Source organism: Marmota monax, unplaced genomic scaffold (assembly GCF_021218885.2).
Source record: "Marmota monax isolate L192 unplaced genomic scaffold, Marmota_monax_Labrador192_F-V1.1 WCK01_AAM20220418_F8-fsc00167, whole genome shotgun sequence".
NCBI classification, from domain to species: Eukaryota; Metazoa; Chordata; class Mammalia; order Rodentia; family Sciuridae; genus Marmota; species Marmota monax.
This window is the reverse complement of record NW_026694116.1, coordinates 524,400-544,633: the sequence shown is the minus strand read 5'-3', so window position 1 is coordinate 544,633 and position 20,234 is coordinate 524,400. Positions and strand designations below refer to the sequence as shown.

The 20,234-nt window shown below is 42.2% G+C and overlaps 1 protein-coding gene across 6 annotated transcripts in view; it reads left to right on the top strand.

Annotated features, from left to right (window-relative positions):
* Ehmt1 (euchromatic histone lysine methyltransferase 1) overlaps nucleotides 1-20,234 on the top strand; it is a 151,723-nt gene that overhangs the window by 6,237 nt on the left and 125,252 nt on the right. Inside the window, exon 2 of one of the 6 annotated variants that reach the window (XM_046465680.2) lies at nucleotides 19,903-20,110. The exons of the other annotated variants lie outside the window; for them this stretch is intronic. The gene's annotated coding sequence lies outside the window, so the exon portion shown is untranslated. The remainder of the gene's footprint in view (nucleotides 1-19,902; nucleotides 20,111-20,234) is intronic. 6 annotated transcript variants of the gene reach the window in all.

Genomic DNA, 20,234 nt, shown 5'->3' with positions numbered 1-20,234 from the left:
ATATAGCTCTACCATGGAGCTACATCCTCAGCTCTTTTTAGTTTTTATCTGATTTTTAATATGTCATATTTTAAATAAATCTGTGAAGGTTTTGGATTTAAGAAAACAAGCTGGAGTGATTTCTTTAACACTTTGGCAGTGGTTTTCCCTTTGAAGTGCTGTCTTTCTACATAAGAGGTCACTTTCCCAATAACATTACTGTCAATTTATATTCTATTTTGGAAAAAGTTTTTGGACTGCTTTTTTTTTTTTTTTAAACTTTTTGATTAATTTTGTTGTATTTGTGTAGTGCTAGGGATGGAGCCCAGGGCCTTGTGTGTGCTAGGTAAGTGACTCTACACCACTGAGCTATGCTACAGCTCTCTTATTCACTTCTGATAGGTTGGTGAGCACTAACCACAGTATTTTTAAAACTCTGTTTCTGGGGATATAGCTCAGTTGGTAGAGTGCTTGCCTTGCATGCACAAGGCCCTGGGTTCAATCCCCAGCACCACACACAAAAAAAAAGAAAAAAAAATGAAAAAGAAAACGCTGTTTCCAAGAGGTTAGAAAGCATTTATTGAGCACCTGTTTATGAATTGGTGTTCTAGATGTTTGTAAGAGAATATGCAAATTTTTTTAGATTGGTTCATGATTTCAAGAATTTAGTAGTATAATAGAGCAAATATTCCTGAGCATGAAATGATATGGAATCAGTTAACATAACCAAGGGAAGGCTGCTGTGATGTATTTGGAATCCTCATTAGAGAGAGAACTAAGTTTGGATCTTAAAGGAGGGAAGATATGAATTGGAATGGCAAGGTATACAGTAGGTATATTTTTAAAAATGAGGCATTTTAGTGGATTCGGAAAACTGAAACCTAGAAACCTCAGAATGCCAAGTATTAGTCATTTTTTTTTTTCCCTTATCCTCATGAGTGTGCATGTTCACATTCAAAATTGGCTATAATCAATATTATATGCCATTTGTACTTTTCTCTTTCATGTATCATCTTCATGGGTTCATGTCTTTAGTATTTTCAGTAGCTAATTGTGTTGGTCATATGGGTGTCCCAGTTTCTCTGATTTTGACCTGGGTGAGGTTGTCTTTTGGTAGTATACAGTGGAATTTCTAGGTCAGAAGGGGCAAGTGGCATATGATGAAGCTGGAGAGGCTAGGTAAGTGTACACAGGGCCTTGTAACCAAGGTAGCAAGTTGGGATGTTTCATAGTCACTGAAGGCTCTGAGGCAGGGAATTGGGGGTGTCCCCCCGTTGTTGAACCCAGAGCCTTGCACATTTGAGGCAAGGCTCAACCAACTGAGCTGCATCCCCAGCCTAGGGGTCATATTTTAAAAAGATGACCTGGCTTCTGTGTGGAGAATGGAAGTGGAGGTAGTGCGTAGACTTAGGCCAGAGGTACAGGGGACCAGAGAATACAGGTTTTCAAATTTACTTATTTTTGAGTAGTAAGACAGTTAACATGATCAGAATTCAGTAAGCATAGAGTGAAATATGTCCATCCTGTCCCCTAGCCATTTAGTTCTTTTTTTTTTTTTTTTTTTGTACTGGGGATTGAACTCAGGGGCACTCAACCACTGAGCTACATCCCCAGCCCTATTTTGTATTTTATTTAGAGACAGGGTCTTACTGAGTTGTTTAGTGCCTCACTTTTGCTGAGGCTGGCTTTGAATTCTCAATCCTCCAGCCTCAGCCTTGCGAGCCCCTAGGATTACAGGTGTGCGCCACTGTGCCTGGCCTTAGTTCTTCTCTTGGCAATTCACCAGTATTACTGTGCATCCTTCAGGATATTCATGAATATATAAGCAAAGACACATATAGATATTTTAGGCTTTTGTTATGGAACTTTCACACATTTACTTAAGATATGGTAGTATAATGAATATTGTTACTTATATCCCCAGGGTCAGCGGTTATTCCTCATGGCCAGTCTCATTTCATCTATGCCTCTGTCACTTCCCACCTCATCCAAAATATTTTCCTCTGTGAATATTGGAGCTAATTTAAATATTTCTTAGTCAATAAATATCTAGTCAGTATTCAGATTTCGTATTTCAGTTTTAAATAGGGACCACCTGTAGTCTGGAGCACTTAAGTGAGGTCATTGTGAATTTACGTATGCTGTGAGAGCTAAACATATGGGGTTTCAAGGACTTGGTATAAAACAGGAAGTAAAGTATCCCAAGAATCCTTCAAAAATTGTTGACTTCATGCTGAAATATTAAGTTTTAGACATTGGGTTAAACATTAGAAAAAGTAATTAATCACTTTTAAAATATGACTACTACAGAGTTGGGTGCAGTGGCACATATCTCTAATTCCAGCAGCTTGGGAGGCCGAGGCAGGATGATTTCAAGTTCAAAGCCAGCCTCAGCAATGGTGAGGCATTAAGCAACTCAGTGAGAGCCTGTCTCTAAATAAAAACAAAATAGGGCTGGGAGTGTGGCTCAGTGGTCAAGTTCAAATCCCTAGTACCAAAAAAGAAAAAAAATGTGTGTGTGTGTGTGTGTGTGTGTGTGTGTATGTGTATATGGCTAGAGAAATTTAAAGTGGAGTATTTGGCTCACTCTTGTGGTTCCCATTTGTTTCCACTCTGGAGGCTTCATCAGATGCAGTTTGGCAGGGTAAACTAGCTGTTGGTACTACTCAGAGCCCTCACGTTTTAGGGTTGAGACATGTCTTCATTTGCTAGCTGGAGTATTGTCTGTAAAGAGAAGCTGTTGCTGTGAAGTGCAAGTCCTAGAAGGAAGGGTGGTGGAAGAATGGTGCTTGGTGCTAAGTGGACAGCACCTGACATGGAGTGTCCTCCAAATGCTAGCCTGAGAAAGACCAGGAGGGCTTTCGCTGTGCTGTGCAGTTTGACAATTACTTACCAACTCATTCCTAAGATGGCTTTTATACTTTTGGTCTGTGTCCCCACTCCCATGAGATTCCAAACTGTTCAATGAGGCTGAGTGGTAAAGTGTCCCTGGGTTCAATCTCAAGGATGCTTCCTCATTCTTGCAGTTTGCCTGTGTTCTGTTTTTCTGTTTTTGGTACTGGGGATTGAACTCAGGGGCACTCGACCACTGGGCTCAGTATATTTTGTATTTTTTTTAAAGTTGTTGATGTATCTTTATTATATTCATTTATTTTTATGCGGTGCTGAGAATCGAACCCAGTGCCTCACATGTGTCCTCAACCCTTTATTTTGTATTTTATTTAGAAGCAGGGTCTCACTGAGTTGCGTAGTGTCTCAGCTTCCCAGGCCGATGGGATTACAGGTGTGCGCCATTGCACTTGGCTTGTAGTGGTATTTTATTTTATTTATTTATTTTTTTGGGTACTGGGGATTGGACTCAGGGGCACTTGACCACTGAGCCACATCCCCGGCCCTATTTTGAATTTTATTTAGAGACAAGGTCTCACTCACTGAGTTGCTTGGTGCCTTGCCTTTGCTGAAGCTGGCTTTGAACTTAAAATCCTCCTGCCTCAGCCTCCTGAGCCACTGGGATTAGAGGTGTGCACCACCGAACCTGCCTTGTAGTGGTATTTTAAAAGAGATCTTATTTTTTTGCTTTGTGACCTGAAAGATACTACAGGTTGAATGGTGGGCTCAGTGGAAGTGTGGTGGGCCAGCTTCTGCTTGTGTGGCCGCTGTGAGTGGCTTCAGCCAGTAGGCCAGGCATTTATGATTGAGCAAGGCTCTCTGAGGTTCTGTCTGTTGACAGGGTTGTACTGGCACCTGCTTAGAAGGGCTCTGGTTGGGACACAGGTGTGTAATAACAAACATTTGATGGTTTTTTCAGTGCTTACTATGAGTCAAGCACTATACCGAGTGATTTGTATGGAGTTTCTTATTCTTTGTCAGGTGGGGTTACTATTCCAATTTCTCCATTTCACAAAAGAGCAGGAGGAGAAGTGTATCTTGCCATTTTTGTTGTTATTTTTGGTTCTGGGGATGGAATCCAGGGCCTCACACATGCTGGGTGAGAGATCTGCCACTGAGCCATATCTCCAGACTGTCTTGCTGTTTTTTAGTGAGGTTACCTGTAGTATCTTTCAGGTCACAAAGCAAAAAAGTAAATCTCTTTAAAAAGAGCCAGGGAAGTGGTTAGAGTTAGACTTCTGTCCATAAGCTGTCTTAATTGCCAACCAAGGATGGAGAGGGGAGATGAGCATGCACTCCTGTGTGAATCGGTTTTGTTTAGTTTTTGGTGCTGCAAGTTGGTTTTCTGGGCCTTGTCTTGCCCAGTTTCATGAGGAAGTTTGAGGTCGTTAACAAGGAGCTTAAACCCCGAGCACATGTTCTTATCCCCTTCTGTAGTTCCTATCTCCATTTGTTTGTCTTGTCTGGTCATCATGCAAAACAGTGCCTCATTCCTAATGTGGCCTACAAGGAGGTCTCCCTTCCTCATGCTTCATGTCTTCATTTTCTCTTGTTTAAGGTCACTTAGTTTGTATTACTTGATTTGTAAATCAAGTAATCAAGTAATACAAACTAAGCTCTGAGCTCTGCCCCCTACCTTTTCTGTGGCAGAAGTGAAAGGAAGGTTCTGCTGAGGCCCTCATAAGAAGGCAGCATGGTTCTTGTCTAGGAAAGCTGGTCTGGTGATGGACACGTGTCTTTTGGAGAGGTTATTATACTCTCTCCTGCTTGGCATTCATTGTCTACTTGTGGGGAATAAGGATAGCAGTAATGGTGAGGGATCCCTGGGCAGGGCTGTGAGTTCTCTGTTGTAGTTAAAGGCCCACCCTGTCACTGTCATGCCACCTTGTTTTGTTTATGCTGCCGTCTGTGCTCTGATTGACCTCCCAGGTTCAAGATCAGCTTCTTTCCTCAAGGCATCTAGTTCTTTCTTTTGGCATTGTCAGTCATTAAGTACATTGGATTGAGATTTGGGGCAGCCTTCTCCCCAGTTCAAATCTCTGGGGCCAAGATTGGTTGGGTCATTTTGACACCACCTGTTTATACAGTGCCTCACTGCTATGGGTGGAATAACACTATCCATTTGAGCAGGACCCCAACGACTACATGACCATTGTTGAGCAAAAAACTCTGGCCTTTGAGGTCCATCCTTGAGGGCCTCTGTGGAAAGGGGTGGAGGATCCACTTTCCCAGGAATTGAGGTGGAGCGTATAGCTCCCGATGTCTCTGTTTTTGAGTGCTGGGGGGACATAAAAGGGCATGGGAGGAGGAAAGAGCTTGCCTGCTCTTTCCTACTGTCTGAAGGAAGGCAGGGCCCACTTTGCCCACCAGTGAGCAGAGGAGAAAGGACAGGATGTAGGCCTGCCGGGTGTTAACTGAATTCATCCACCTTTCCTTGTTTCTCGTGATGAAATTTGTATTAAAAAAAAAAAAAGTCAGCATATTGTATCTGTAGTTTGTGAATATATTCTGTGACAATTTGTCAATCTATTTTTATATGACAAAGATTTCATTTAATGGATTGTAAGGGCTTTATTTTAAGAAGAATTGCCTTATGCTGACTTGATTTAATGTGTGAGCAACTAGTCAGTGCACACTGATTTGTATGGCACAATTGAGGCAAACTTTTTGGTAAGTATTTTTTTTTTTTTTTTTTTTTTTGATACTGAGGATTTAACCTAGGGGCACTTTACCAGTGAGCTGCATCTCTAGCCCTTTATTTATTTATTTATTTATTTATTTGGAGACAGTCTAACTAAGTTGCTGATGTTGGCCTTGACCTTGTGATCTTCCCTCAGCATCCTGAGTTGCTGGGATTACAGGTGTATGCCACTTGTCCCCAGCTTTGGCATTGATTTTTTAGTATTTACTTTTTAGTTTTTAGGTGGACATAATACCTTTATTTTTATGTGGTGCTGAGGATCAAACCCAGTGCCTCATGCATGCTAGGCAAGAACTCTACCACCGAGCCATGACCCCAGCCCCTTTGACATGGATTTTAAGATCAAGATCAAAACATAAGAAGTGGCTATTCTGGAACATGTTTAGACTATTGTGGAGTTATGGAAAGAATTGGTAAATTGCCCTTCTTGTAGGTTATATCACTCTGTGTTCCTCTCTGGAATATCACTTTTGTGTTTTGCTTTATTTTCTTTGCTTTTATGTGATGTTCAGGGTTAATACTTTTTTGCAAGACATGCTGTGGGGAAGACTTTGAGTAATAGCTTTACACTTTAAAAAAAAATTAAAAAGGCTGGGGTTGTAGCTCAGTGGTAGAGTGCCTGCGTTGTACATGTGATGCACTGGGTTCGATCCTCAGCACCACATAAAAATAAGTAAAATAAAAGTATTGTGTCTATTTACAACTAAAAAAATTAAAAAGAAATTTAAAAAGTTTTTTTAGGTGTTAATGGACCTCTTTTTAACTTTTTTATTTATATGCAGTGCTGAGAATCAAATCCAGTGCCTTACATGTTGCTAGGCAGGTGCTCTGTCATTGAGCTACAATCACAGCCCATAGCTTGACACTTTGAGGTGTTGCAGAGGCCTTGCTGTGGTTCAGGAGTACTTTCTGAGGGCTGAACTCTGAGCACATTATCTGCTTTTACTTAATTGTTAAACAGTCCTTCCAATTGGCAACTGTTACCCTGCCTTATAGGTGAGACAGACCACAGAGGTGGAGTCACCTGCCAAGAGCCCTGTTGTTTCTTGGAGGAGGCCAGGATGCTATGTAGCAGGGTGTGATACGGAGGGGTGAGGTGGTGAGGTATAGACCCTGTGAGGTCTGGTCCTAACCCTGAACTGCTGAGTAGCTGCTAGGGGGCTTTTGGGTGGAGGAGTGACCTGCTCTGGCTTTCTGTGTGGGGTAGGGGTGGGCATGGGAGGCCCTTCAGGAGATGTTGATGGAGTCCTGATGAGAGATGAAGGGAGTTTGGACAAGGTTGGTAACAGTGAAGGTTCAAGAATTGGTCAGATTCTGAGTATATATATTTTTTAATTCATCAAGGTTTATTTATAAGTATATTATGAAAGCCCCAGATTATCTATAGTGATGTGTAAGTTTTGAACAATGATTAATTATTTTGACTGGTTGGAAATATACAGTAGGAACTGTACCTCCAGCTGACTGTTCCTGGCATGTTGGAGAATTTTGCTTTTGGATTTCTTGAATTTTCAGTGTTCTTGCTAGCTTTTTGACACTACTGTGTTTCCATGATTTTTTAAAAATATATTTTTAGTTGTCAATGGATCTTTTTTGTTTTAAATATTTTTTAGTTGTTGATGGACCTTTATTTTAGTTATTTATATGTGTCTCACACATGCCAGGCAAACACTGTTCCACTGAGCTACACCCCCACCCCTGTCAATGGATCTTTTATTTTATTTATTTATTTATATGTGGTGCTGAGGATCGAACCCAGGGCCTCATACATGCCAGGCATGTGCTGTACCACTGAGCCATAACTCCAGCCCTGTTTCCACTCTTTTTTTTTTTTTTTTATTCTACTGGGGATTGAACTCAGGGACACTCAACTACTGAGCCACATCCTTAGCTCTGTTTTGTATTTTATTTAGAGATAGGGTCTCACTGAGTTGCTTAGCACCTCACCATTGATGAGGTTGGCTTTGAACTTGTGATCCTCCTGCCTCAGCCTCCTGAGCGGTGTGTGTGCCACTGTGCCTGGCTTATTTCCACTCTTTATACTAGATGTATATTTGAAGGAAGAGCAGAGAGGAGTAGTGAGTGTCTTGGTTTGTTAACAGCTCCTGTGTTAGAATATCTGAAACTGGGTCACTTAAAATGAACAGAAGGCTGGGGCTGTGGTTCCGTGGTAGAGCGCTTGCCTGGCATGCATGAGCCACTGGGTTCAATCCTCAGCACCACATAAAAATAAAATAAAGGTGTTGTGTCCACCTACAACTCAAAAAGAAAATATTTTTTAAAAAAGAACAGAAATTTATTGACTCATATTCTGGGGACTGGAAGAAGTCCAAGATCAAGGTGCAGGCAACTGATGAAGGCTTTTTTGCTGTGTCATCCTGTGGTGAAAGGTAAGAGGTAAAAGGGGGACCATGAAGGGGAGCAAGAGGGGGCTGAACTTGCCCTTTTTAAATGGCATTAATCCCATAAGGGTATGAGGCTCTGCCCTCATGGCTTGCTCATCTCCAAATAGGTCCCACTGCTTAATACTATTACAATGGCAGTTAAATTTCTACTTAAGTTTTGGAGGGACAGATATTTAAACCATGGCAGCAAGACTGAGGGTTTTTATTTTTAGAGCTTTATAGTTGAACACAGCAGTTAGGTTCATCCTGACCTGAGGAGTCTTGACCACGTGAGAGGATGTTTCTGTTTATTGAGAAGGGAAGTCCATTGGAGCAGCAAATTTTGGGGGAGAGGATGGAGGTGCCTATTGGACTGTTAAGTGTAAATGTATTATAGGAAGGTGGTCCACGGAGTTCATGTGCAGAAGAGGGCTGTGGAGAGTTCTGGGACCCTGAGATCACACAATGAAGGACAAGGAGAAGCCAGCAAAGTAGACTGAAACAGCAGGAGAACTTGAATAAGACTTGAAGTGTTTTGTGAAGACAGAGTAATAAGCTCTTTTGATAGTTGCTAGAAGTGTGAGATGAAAATCAAGAACTAGGGCTGTGGATGTGGCTCAAGCGGTAGCGCGCTCGCCTGGCATGCGTGCGGCCCAGGTTCGATCCTCAGCACCACATACAAACAAAGATGTTGTGTCCGCCGAAATCTATAAAGAATAAATACTAAAAAAATTCTCTCTCTCTCTCCCTCTCTCTCTCTCTCCCTCTCTAAAAAAAAAAAACTCTCTCTCTCTCTCTTTATATATATATATAATCTTTAAAAAAAAAGAAAATCAAGAACTAACCCTTGAATTTGGTCAAGTGGAGGTCCTTAGTGACTAGTGAGGCTTATTGCATTATCTGATTTGGTTTTAGCATCACCTGTATGTGGTAGATGCTACTGTTTTCCCTAGAGGTTTGATGGGTCTGCCTTGGGTCCAATGTGGAAGGGATAGCCTTCTACATTGGGAGAATGGTGGGCAGAAATCAGAGGACTTAAGAGATGTAGGTGGGAGTGAGCTCTTATTCACCTTGAAAATGAAGAGATGAGTGTATCAAGACAGAGCCTGAGTCTCCCCATGGGCTGAAAATATGTGCAGGGCCCATCCCAGACTCTACCTTTGGTCTCTCAGGTGAGACAACAACAGACTGTGAGTGGTTGAATGCTTACAAGGTATCCACATTTTGAGACCACTTAAGTGTTTTGTGAAGTTTCTTTTATCGCCTTTCTAGGATAATGTCTGTGGGACAATGAACTGCCTGCCTGAGTGGGCTGATGGGGTGGATTGCACTTGCTCAGGATTCTTGTCCTGGTTCTAAGGTGGTGAGAAGGTTTCAGGCCAGGAGTTACTTAATGAGGTTTGTGTATCACAAGGATCATTCTTTGTGTGAAGGAGGGATTGCAGAGGGACTGTTTGGAGGAGGCAGGTGCGGTCTTTGGGAGGTGGTGACTAGTCTAATGTGGCAGGTGAGGAGGGTGTAAGACTACTTCTGGGACTGAGCCCCAGTTGGAGGGGGATTTTCTCCAACAGTTGGGTGGGTGGTGATAATTCACTAAGACTTGGGGGATGTTTTGGAATGGTGCAGTGCACATTCTGCAAAGATAGGATAATAAATATTTTAGACTTTATATGCCAAAAAGCAAAACTAATGATAATAATAATTTTTAAGTTATCAAAAAATATTTAGCTGTGCTAGGGATGGAACCAAGGACTTCACACATGCTAATCACGAGCTCTGCCACTGAGATGCATCCCCAAATCCACCCAGTCTTTTCTTTTCTTTTTTTTTCCCTTTTTTTAAAGCTTTGCTTCATAGTTTTCTATTTATTTATTTATTTATTTATTACACGACAACAGTGGAATGCATTACAATCCTTATTACACAAATAGAGCACAATATTTCGTATCTCTGTATATAAAGTATGTTCATGCCAATTTATGCCATTATACATTATTCTTTTTTATTGCATTACAATTCTTTTTTCTTTAATATTTATTTTTTAGTTGTAGCTAGACACAATGTCTTTATTTTATTGATTTTTGTGTGGTGCTGAGGATTGAACCCAGGCCTTGCATGTGCTAGACGAGTGCTCTACCTCTGAGCCACAGCCTCAGCCCCGCATTACAATTCTTAATACACATATATACCACAATTTTTCATATCTCTGTATATGAGGTATGTTGGCACCAAATTCAAGTCTTCATACATGTATTTTGTATAATGATGACCATCACATTCCACTATCCTTGCTAATCCCCTCCCCCCCTTTCCCTCCCACCCCCTTTTTTTCTCTTTTTAAAATATTTTATTTAGGACCAGGGTCTCACTGAGTTGCTTAGGGCAACTGAGGCCGGCTTTGATCACGTGTAAGAGTTCTTGGTGGATATCTTTTTATTCTATTCCCCTCCTTTTTTTTTTTTTCTTTTGCACAAAATGTGATTCTCCTGCCTCAGGCTTCTGAGCCACTGGGATTACAGGCATGTGCCACCGTACTGGCAGACAGGTTTTTTTTTTTTTTTTTTTTTTTAGTATTTATTTTTTTTAGTTTTAGGTGGACCCAATATCTTTATTGTACTTTATGTGGTGCTGATGTTCGAACCCAGTGCCTCTTGCATGCTAGGCGAGCACTCTACCACTGAGCCACAAACCCAGCCCCCTTTTTTTCTTAATTTTTATTTTGAGACAGGGTTTTGCCAAGTTCCTTAGGCTGAACTTGAACTTGTGATCCTTTTGCCTTAGCTTCCAGCTGGGATTATAAGTGTGTGCCACCTGGCTATTTATTTATTTTTTGTGATGCTTGAAATCAAACCAGGACTTCCTGCATGTTAGGCAAATGCTTTACCATTAAGCTACACCCCAGCCACACTCCACAGATTTTTGACTGAAGTGAAAAATATATTGGACTTTCTTGGGTGTAGAGCTCTTTCATAACTTGTATGAGGTCCTGAGGTTGAACCTCAACACCCTTTCTCCCAGTTGTTTTTGTTTTTGTAATATAGATCAGAAGAATAAAAGTTTTTTAGAAGTAAAACAGTTTGCTTCATTGGGGTTCAGAGTTTAGTATTCCCTGTTATTAAAATTACTGGAAGTATTCATGTGTTAATGCTGCTCTGTGACACAATTTTCTATATTTCTGCTTTAAAAATGTGTTTACACTGATAGGTATTGCCAAATTCCAGTGTTGGTCTGGGAGCATGTGGTCTATTTTGTTCCTTTCTTCCTCCATTACTTTCTTCTTCAAATGGGTTTGAATAACTGTTCAGTGTCTCTTCATTAGCTTGCAGTATGCTTAATATTTTTTCTAGGACAAGTTTTTCAGTGATGAACCCTGATTGGTTTTTTTTTTTAAATCTAAGAATTAAATTTTTTTGGGTACTGGGGATTGAACTCAGATGCATTTGACCACTGAGCCACATCCCCAGCCCTATTCTGTATTTTATTTAGAGACAGGGTCTCACCAAGTTGCTTAGGGCCTCATTAAATTGCTGAGGCTGGCTGATCCTCCTGTCTTAGTACCACCCCCCACCCCTTGCTGGGATTATAGGCGTGTACCACCATGTTTTAATTTTTCCTTTATGAAGATAGTTGGTGAGTATAAGAGTTCTTGGTGGATATCTTTTTATTCTATTCCCTTCCTTTTTTTTTTTTTTCTTTTGCACAAAATGTGCACATTAGGCAAGCACTTTACCATTGAACTGCACCTCCATCTGACTGTACCTGGGGGGCTGGACGTCCCATAGGCATTCTGGGTGCAGCTTCTCAGCTCTCTTGCATTACGGACTTGTCTGTGGACAGTACATAAACAAGTGGGTGAGGCTCTTTGCCAGTAAAGCTTTGTATGGAGGCTTGAACTTCAGTTTCTTGTAACTTTTGAGAAATTCATACTTATATGAATTATGTATTTAAATCACGATTAGCTTTTAGGCTGTACAGAAGTGGGAGGTGGGCTGCAGCCTGCTGATTGACATACACTTAACTGTTTCAGAGGAACGTTGTCCTTTGTCATGTACTTATTTTTGTTTTAATTTTTTTTTGTGTGTGTGTTGGTGTCTCAGTGGCTGGACTGCAAACTTTTCTAAAGTAGGGCTTTAGCTTTATTAGTTTCCCAACATATTGAATACTGCCTGGCACATTTTGTGCAATGAGTAAATATTTTATAACTTACTGTGGAAGGGAAAGAGGCCAGGATCGGTGTGTGGTTTTATTTATTTACTTTTTAGTAGCTCAGGAATGCTTGCTTCTCAGTATAGACAGGAACTGTTAATTCATTCATGGGTACGTTCATTTGTTCATTTCTGAAACAGATGCTTAAATGCTGGGTGTGGGCTTGGAAAATAGGTGAGCAGTCCAGGCCTGGTGCCTGCCTGGTATTTGTGAAGGTGCTGGTTTGTGTTCTAGGTCTGAGAAATACAAGCACCCTTTGGTAATTGCCATTAGAAGAGGTAAGCCAGTGTTAAAGGAACAGTAAGCAGTACATACTCAGCCTCTTGGGGTGGCTGAGGAAGGCTTGTTGGAGTTTTCTTTTCCTGCACAGAGATCACAGGTGTCTTTTTTTCCCCTCAGGATTCCAAGTGGAATCTTGGGTAAAGGTGGGCAGTTGCCCATGTGTAGACCTGGGTGGAGAGGAGGCTGTGATCTCCAAAAAAAGGTGGCTTTGGACTCTTGAAGTGTGGCCACATGGAACTGAGATATGCTATGTCAAATGTACACTGGGTTTCAGAGACTTATGAAATGTTTTGCATTTTTTGGTACTAATGATTTTAACTAATGTTTGGATATATTCTGTCAAATAAAATTTGTCAGAATTACTCTTGGGCTGGGGAATCAGTGGTAGAGTTTTTGCCTAGCATGCATGAGGTCCTGTGTTTGTTCCTCAGCACCACAATAAATAGATAAAAATTAAAAAAAATTACTCGTATTTTTACTTTTTTAATATTAATGCTAGAATTTTTTTTGGGGGGGGTACTGGGGATTGAACTCGGGCACTCAACCACTGAGCCACATCCTCAGCCCTATTTTGTATTTTATTTAGAGACAGGGTCTCATTGAGTTTCTTAGAGCTTTGCTTTTGCTGAGGCTGGCTTTGAACTCATGATCCTCCTGTCTCAACCTCCTGAGCTGCTGGGATTACAGGCACCTCCATGCCTGGCTGATATTTAATATTTTATTAGTGAAGTTGAGCAATGCAGCTGGACGAGAGACTTACTGGAGGCAAAAGAGTTAAAAAATGAGTAATACTTGCAGTGAACTGGAAAACCTGAGATTGAGTGCTAAAATTCAGACAATGAAATCATTCAAAGTACTGATACATGAAAATCAGTAGCCTTAGCCCAGTGTGATGCAGGCCTATAATCCCAGTGATTTGGGAGCCTGAGGCAGGAGGATTGCAAATTTGAGGCCAACCTCAGCAATTTAGCAAGGCCTTAAACAACTTAGTGAGACCCTGTCTCAAAATTCTAAAAAAAAAAGGATGGGGATGTAGCTCAGTGATAAATCATCCCTAGGTTTATTCCTCAGCAACCCCCCCCCCCCAAAAAAAAAAAAATCAGTAGCTTTCCTGGATACAGAATAGTAACCTCATTACATAGCAACAACAAAAAATATAATATTTTGAAACAGGTTTAGTAAGGTATGCAAAGCTTTGTAAGGAATGCTGTAACATTCTTGCTCTTGAAACAAAGATTTTAACCATGGAAAGACTCTTCTTCTTGGGTGTCATAAAGATACTTGTTTGCCTAAGTTAGTATAAAAACTATCTTTTTCTCTGTAAAAATGCCATTAAGGAATCATTCTTAGTCCTCTGTTTTTTCCTCATGTTTCACATTCATTTAGTCTAACCAAAAACCCCCTGTGTTCTACTCTCAGAACCTGCCGCATTTCTCTGATCGCTGTCCCCTACAATGGCTTCACTGCTGGGTCCAAGCCACCACTGTGTCTTGCTCAGATTATAGTTACCCCTGAACTGGTCTTGCTAGTTTTTCTGCTACCATGCTACACCTACCTGTTAAGGCTTAAGTGTGTTCTCCCAAAGTTTATGCATTGGAACCTTGATTCCTAAATTCAACAGGGAGGCTGCCTTGGTGGGGACATGTTTGGGTTGTGGGGTGGAGCTTCAGGAGTAGATTAATGCCTTTTCCTGCTTGCCCTTCCATTTTCTGCCATGAGTTGAAGCAGCATAAGGCCCTCACCTGAAGCCATGCAGGTTCTGGCAGCATGCTCTTGGACTTTCCAGCCTCTAGAACCATGAGCTATAATAAACCTGTGTTCTTTTTCTTTTTTCTTTTTTAATTTTTTTTAAGTTGTAGTTGGACACAATAACTTTGTTTTATTTATTTTTATTTGTATGTGGTGCTGAGGATTGAACCCAGTGCCTCAGACATTCTAGGTAAGTGCTCTACCACTGAGCCCCAACCCAGCCCCAACCTGCGTTCTTTCTAATCGCCAGTCTTGGTCTTCCATTATAACTACAGAAACAGACTCGGGGCACCACTGTGACCATCCTCTCCTTGAAAAGCCAGGCTGGTCCTGGTTATGCTGTTCTTCTATAGGTTTGTTGAAAAATGTTACCATTGGTGAAGCTGGATGTTGGTAGGTTGAACGGTGTCCTCTCAGATTTAAGTTCACCTGGAACCCCAGAATGTGACCTTCTGGGGACAGAGAATCTTTAATTAAGGAGCTTGAGATGAAGTTTTAAGGAGAGGACCCATACACAAGACAGTGGAGGCAGAGATTGGAGCAAGGTATCTATGAACTAAAGAAGGCCAGAGATTACCACAGCCCTTCGCAGCTGGAAGAGGCAAGGTAGTATTCTTCCCTAGGTGCTTCAGAGGGAACATGGCCCTGCCAAAGCTTGATTTCAGACCCTGGCCTCCAGAATGGTGAAAAGACAAAGATAATTGATGCCTAGCTTACAGTAGTTTGTTAAGGCAAACCTAGGAGACTCACACACTGAACAAAGTGTGTACAGGACCTCTGATTCCTTATAACTGCACATCAGTTCACAGTGGCCTCAGTAAGAGGGAAGTAATCTAAGGATTGTTGCTCTGTCTCCACAGTTATATCTCTCGCATTTGCACCTGCAATTTATGTGTTTTTTTCACATTCTTGCTGGTGCTTGTCAATGTTCAACTTTTTGTTTTTGCCATCCTATTGGTTGTGAAGTGTTGTCTCATTGTGGTTTTCATTTGCATTTCCCGATGACTAATGATGTTGAGCTTCATGTACTTATTGGCCCTATATATATATCTTCTTTGGGGAAGTGTCTGCATAGCTCCTTTGTTCATTTTAATTTTTATTTATTTACTTTTTGAGGTGCTGGGGACCAAATTCAGGACCTTGTGCATGCTGGGCACTTTGCTTATTTTTAAATTGGGTTGTCTTTATTATTGAGTTGCACAAAACCCAGTTACACTATTTAAAAAATATTGCTGCCTCTTTTTTTTTTTTTTTAATTTTAAGGACTTCAGCAATTTATTATTTTGGGTTAAGAGCTACCTTGGTGTGGATTACTGTTTAGGGCCCTCTCTCAGGAAATGTTTGGATCTGGAGCTGGTGGGATATGTGGGAGAAGCCTGAGTATGAGGAGGCCACTGTCAAGATTGCTTCCTGCAGTGCCTCCTGAAGCTCCTCCTGGGGACAGGCCTCTTAAGCTTGGACCGGAGCCCATGGGCATGTTCATTGTGCCTCTGGTGTGGGCTCTTGGCTGGGGAGATAAGTCACTTTGAAGGTGAGTTTCTGAGGCAGTGCTGGAGGTTATTTTATGTTCTCCTAGACTTGTCTCCAAAGCATTCTAGGGTTTTTTTATTGGTGCTTTTTAAACAAAGGTAACGGTCAGAGACTCTAAAAGGAGTGATTGTTTTGTTTGGTGAGCTTTGTTAGTAGTTTCTGTGGAGAGACCCTTCTCCATTTTTAGGATGAAAACATCTAAGCAGATGGTTTCTTTTGAGAAAACTCCAGTTGTTCAAACGGTTATCCTAGGAGGCCTGAGGTCCTGGGCTGGCCACATGTGGCTCTGGAGTCCTTGCTGCTTGGTGCCTGGCGCAGCCTCCATCTCAGGGAATGGCTGCAATTCTGGTGAGCATGCCCAGTGTGATGGAGCTTCAGAGGGAGCTGCAGTTAAGCTGCTGTGATTTCTCTGCAGTTGGCCACAGTAAACATCTGCTCCAAGAAAGGAGGGAGGAAGTGGTAGAGATGCCTTCAGGGAGCATGGCATCACACCTGGCCTCTTTTGTTTGTTTCTCCCTTTACACAGGTCCTCCCAGGCTGGGGCAGGGCTGGTAGAGCAGGGGTGCTTGCTGTGTTTTTTTGGGGGGTCACCTTCTTGTCTCTTCCCTGACAGAATTACTATTTTAATGTTTAGCCACCTGATGTGCATTTTCTTGGGAGTAAGTTGGGAGGTTTTGAAAGATAATGAGGCCAGTTCCATATTTGCTTTGTGGCATGAAGAAGCTCATAACTTCATCACTTATGCTAGGACAAACTAGTGAATTTCCTCTTGTTTAACATTTATAGAGAGTACTTGGACCTTTTTGCTGACTGACAATGTCATCTTGTTTCCTCTTACTCCTCCCTCTCTGTGGCAGCCTCAGTGGTGGTAGGTGTGAGACTGGGAGGGATGACAACGCAGGATGTGTGAGAGCCAGGTATCCTGGGCTCTGGGGACCAGAGGCCTGTGCTGTGTGCAAGGAGGGACAGACTTTGCAGTGGCTCACTTCTGGGCAAGCTGCCAAGGGGATATCTACCCATCTGGGTATGGAAATGACACTGACCACTTACAAGAGACTTGGGGACGGTGTCCTTGAGCCCATTCAGTTCATGTATTCAGGTTGTGAATGATCTCATCTGGCTTTTTTTTTTTTTAATTATTGTTCAAAACATTACAAAGCTCTTGACATATCATATTTCATACATTTGATTCAAGTGGATTATGAACTCCCATTTTTACTCCGTATTCATCTGGCTTGTTGATGGGCAGACTCCATTTTCCTTACAGTGTGAGAGAAAGGGGGATGTGGTGAGAGGCAGAAACCCAAGGTAGCAGAGCGTCCACTTGGATTTTCTAAGCAATTCCACAGAAAAACAAAACAGTGTGTGGACAAGTGCTAGGTGCATCTTGCAGAAAGACTCAGTGGGGCTGTGGTTCTATTTATTTATTTATTCATTCATTCATTCATTTATCTATTGTGAATGATGGATTAGACAGATGGGTTTGTAGTGTGCCTGTTCTAGAATGTATTCTTGGAACAAAAGGGTGGGGGAGGGCAGGCCACTTTCCCAGATCTGAGGGGACTCAGCTCAATGTGCAGCACACAGTGTAATGGGGAAATGGAACAATAGGGACTGCTCCTTTGTGCCTGCCCTCAAACTGGAACTGGGTGGAGGCCACTGGTGAGCCCAGGCAATACTGTCGCTCGGCAGTGGTGATGTTTTGGGATGCTGTGCGCTGGAAAATGGCACTGTAGTGGTTCTGAGAGGAATTGTTCAATCAGGTGTGCAAACATGCCAATGCCAGAACTTATTTCGTACTTGTGACATAAATTTTAATGGTGGTTAATATCAGCAGCTCAACCCTTAAGGGATTTGTGTTATATTTTCTGAGTCAAGAATATTGTATTTTGGAGGAGCTAGGTCCTTTGACCCTGCTGAAGTCATACTCTGTGCACCTGGCTGGTTCTGGCCCTCCTCCTCTTGTGCTTCCAGGGGTCCCTTTGGGAACTGGGCGTGAAGGGCACTACTGGCAGGTGCAGGACTGCAGCCCCAGGTGCAGGTAGAGGCTTGGCACATGGGGAAGCAGGTCAGGCAGGGTGTAGCTCTGCTAGATATTTGCTTTCCATTTCAGGATAATTTTATTTTTTGGTACCAGGAATTGAACCCAGGGGCGCTTAACCACTGAGTCACATCCCTAGCCCTTTTTATATTTTATTTAGAGATAGAGTCTTGCTAAGTTGCTTAGGGCCTTGCTAAATTGCTGACTGGCTTTGGTCTCCCTATCCCCCTGCTTCTGCTTCCTGAACTGCTGGAATTACAGGTGTGTGCCACCCCACCCAGCTTAGATAATTTTAGAGATGGAGGGGTGATAGAAAATTTTAGTGTTGCAGATTTTTATCTTTTGTTTAAAGCATTATGGAATCTTCTGTGGATTATGGCATTATGGGAAAAATACAGCATAATCAAGGATAAGAAGTTTCAAGTGAACTAAAAGTTTTGGTGGTTTTTTTTTTTTTTTTGAAATTAAAAATATTTGCAGTCAAAGCATTGTATCTTAAGATACAAGGTGTGTGGCTCAGTAGTGGTCTGGGCTTTTCAGTATCTGAAATCTGGTGGGAATTTGTCTTATTTAAAGTGTATGCAGCTTGATTATTTATTAATAAATAAATATATTTATTCATTTTTATGTGGTGCTGAGGATTGAACCCAGTACCTCACATGTGCAAGGCAGGCGCTCTACCACTGAGCTACAGCCCCAGCCCTTGATTAGTTTTATGGAATCCAGAAAAGAGCTTGTCCAAAATAGTCCCACATTCTGGGCAGATCACCTTTTAGAATTACCTCAGTAGCCCATAGGACCTCTTAGAGGGCTGCACCATTTCACAGACTTATTTCTTTTTCTTAAGAAAAGTGGGAGAGTGTTGCAAAGGAGAGCTCCAATTGTTTTATAAGCTGTTTGAAGAGTGCATTTTTTTTCCTTGCCTTGGAGAAGAGGCAGGTCCAGTGGGGATATGGGTAGGTAAAGGAAAACCAGAGGCAGAATAGGAGTGCTGGTGACTTTGATTGCTGGGTGGTCACACCTAGGAGACTGGAGTGGAAAGTCCCCTTTCTTTCTTCCTTGACCTTTCATGCAGTTGCAGTAGTGTCATCTGTGGTCTTCTATGACTGGCGGCTTTTCTGAGCCTGAGCTTACTATTTCAGGGTTCAAGTTTCGTGCATGCTGTAGTTTGTTGCACTTTCTCCTTCCTTTTATGGCTGACTAACACTGCTTGGTTTGGATAGACTGCATTACTGTCCATTTATCAAGTCATGGACACTCGGTTGATCCCCCTTTTTTTTCTGTTATAAATATCTCTGCTATAAACAAACATTTGTACACACTTATGTCTTCTTTTTCTTATTCTTCGTCGTCATCTTTGTCTTTTTTTTTTTGGTTCTGGGGATTGAACCCAAGGACACTTAACCACTGAGCCACATCCCCAGCTCTTTTTATTTTGAGATAGGGTTTCACTAAGTTGTCTAGACTGGCTTCAAGCTTGCGACCCTTCTGCCTCAGCCTCCCAAATGCTGAGATTAGAGGCATGGGCTGCTGCACCCTTCTCTTGGTGTAGTACTCCTTAAGGCACGAAAGGTTTTAGTTTTGATAGAAGTTGAGTTTATCTGTTTTGTTGTTGTTGTCTTATATAAAAGTCCTCAGCTCCTGCCGTGGCTGCTCATCTGGTCCTTTGTCCCTCACATTCTTCCCCTGCCCTGCATCTTCACCTTTTTTGCTCTCTTTGGAGCATTGCCATCAGCATACTAAGGTGCTGGCTTCTTTTCTACCCCTATCCCTGTAACTCTTTCTATTCTTTCTATTAATTCTACCCATTTCTTTGCACCAAACTCAGAGATTTGTGTGTATTTGTGTGTCCACCCTTTCCCATTCAGCCTTAAGTTCTTAGTCTGGGAGCCAGCCCTAACACCAGTACAACCTCCTGGTTAAGGATGTCCCTGCCAAGCCATTGGAGGGCTCTTCTGGGCAGATTCAGCCCCCCTCTCCTGGTGCTTTCCCTCCCTGTTTTCCCCTGACCCCATTATGTTCTCGCTTGGTCCTGGTCCTTGCTGACCTTTCTGCCCAGTGTTGGTGAATATAATAGCTCAGCCTTCCTCTGCCTCATTTCCTGTGTTCACCTATGTGCTCATGTCCCCTTCCCTCCACAGGGGTCTTTGGCAACCACTAAACTTCATGGTCTTCCTGCCTGTCTCCCTACACCTTGTGGCCTTTCCCCAGGAGAACCCTTTGCTTCCCTTCCAGTTGTTTCTGCCTTGACCTCATCCCACTGTCCCATCCAAGCCTGCCTCTCCTGATGGCCTGCCTGATCACCTGCCCTTGGAGGCTGGTTTGCAGCACAGCAGTCCCCCCAAATTGGTAAGTCCTCTGGTTACTCTTGACACCTGTCCTCCTTTCCCTGTACTTACCTCCATGGCTTGAGAAGGGTCTAGGCCCAGCTTTGCTTCCTCTAAAGGGAGAATGTTTTTGGGGTGTGGCAGGG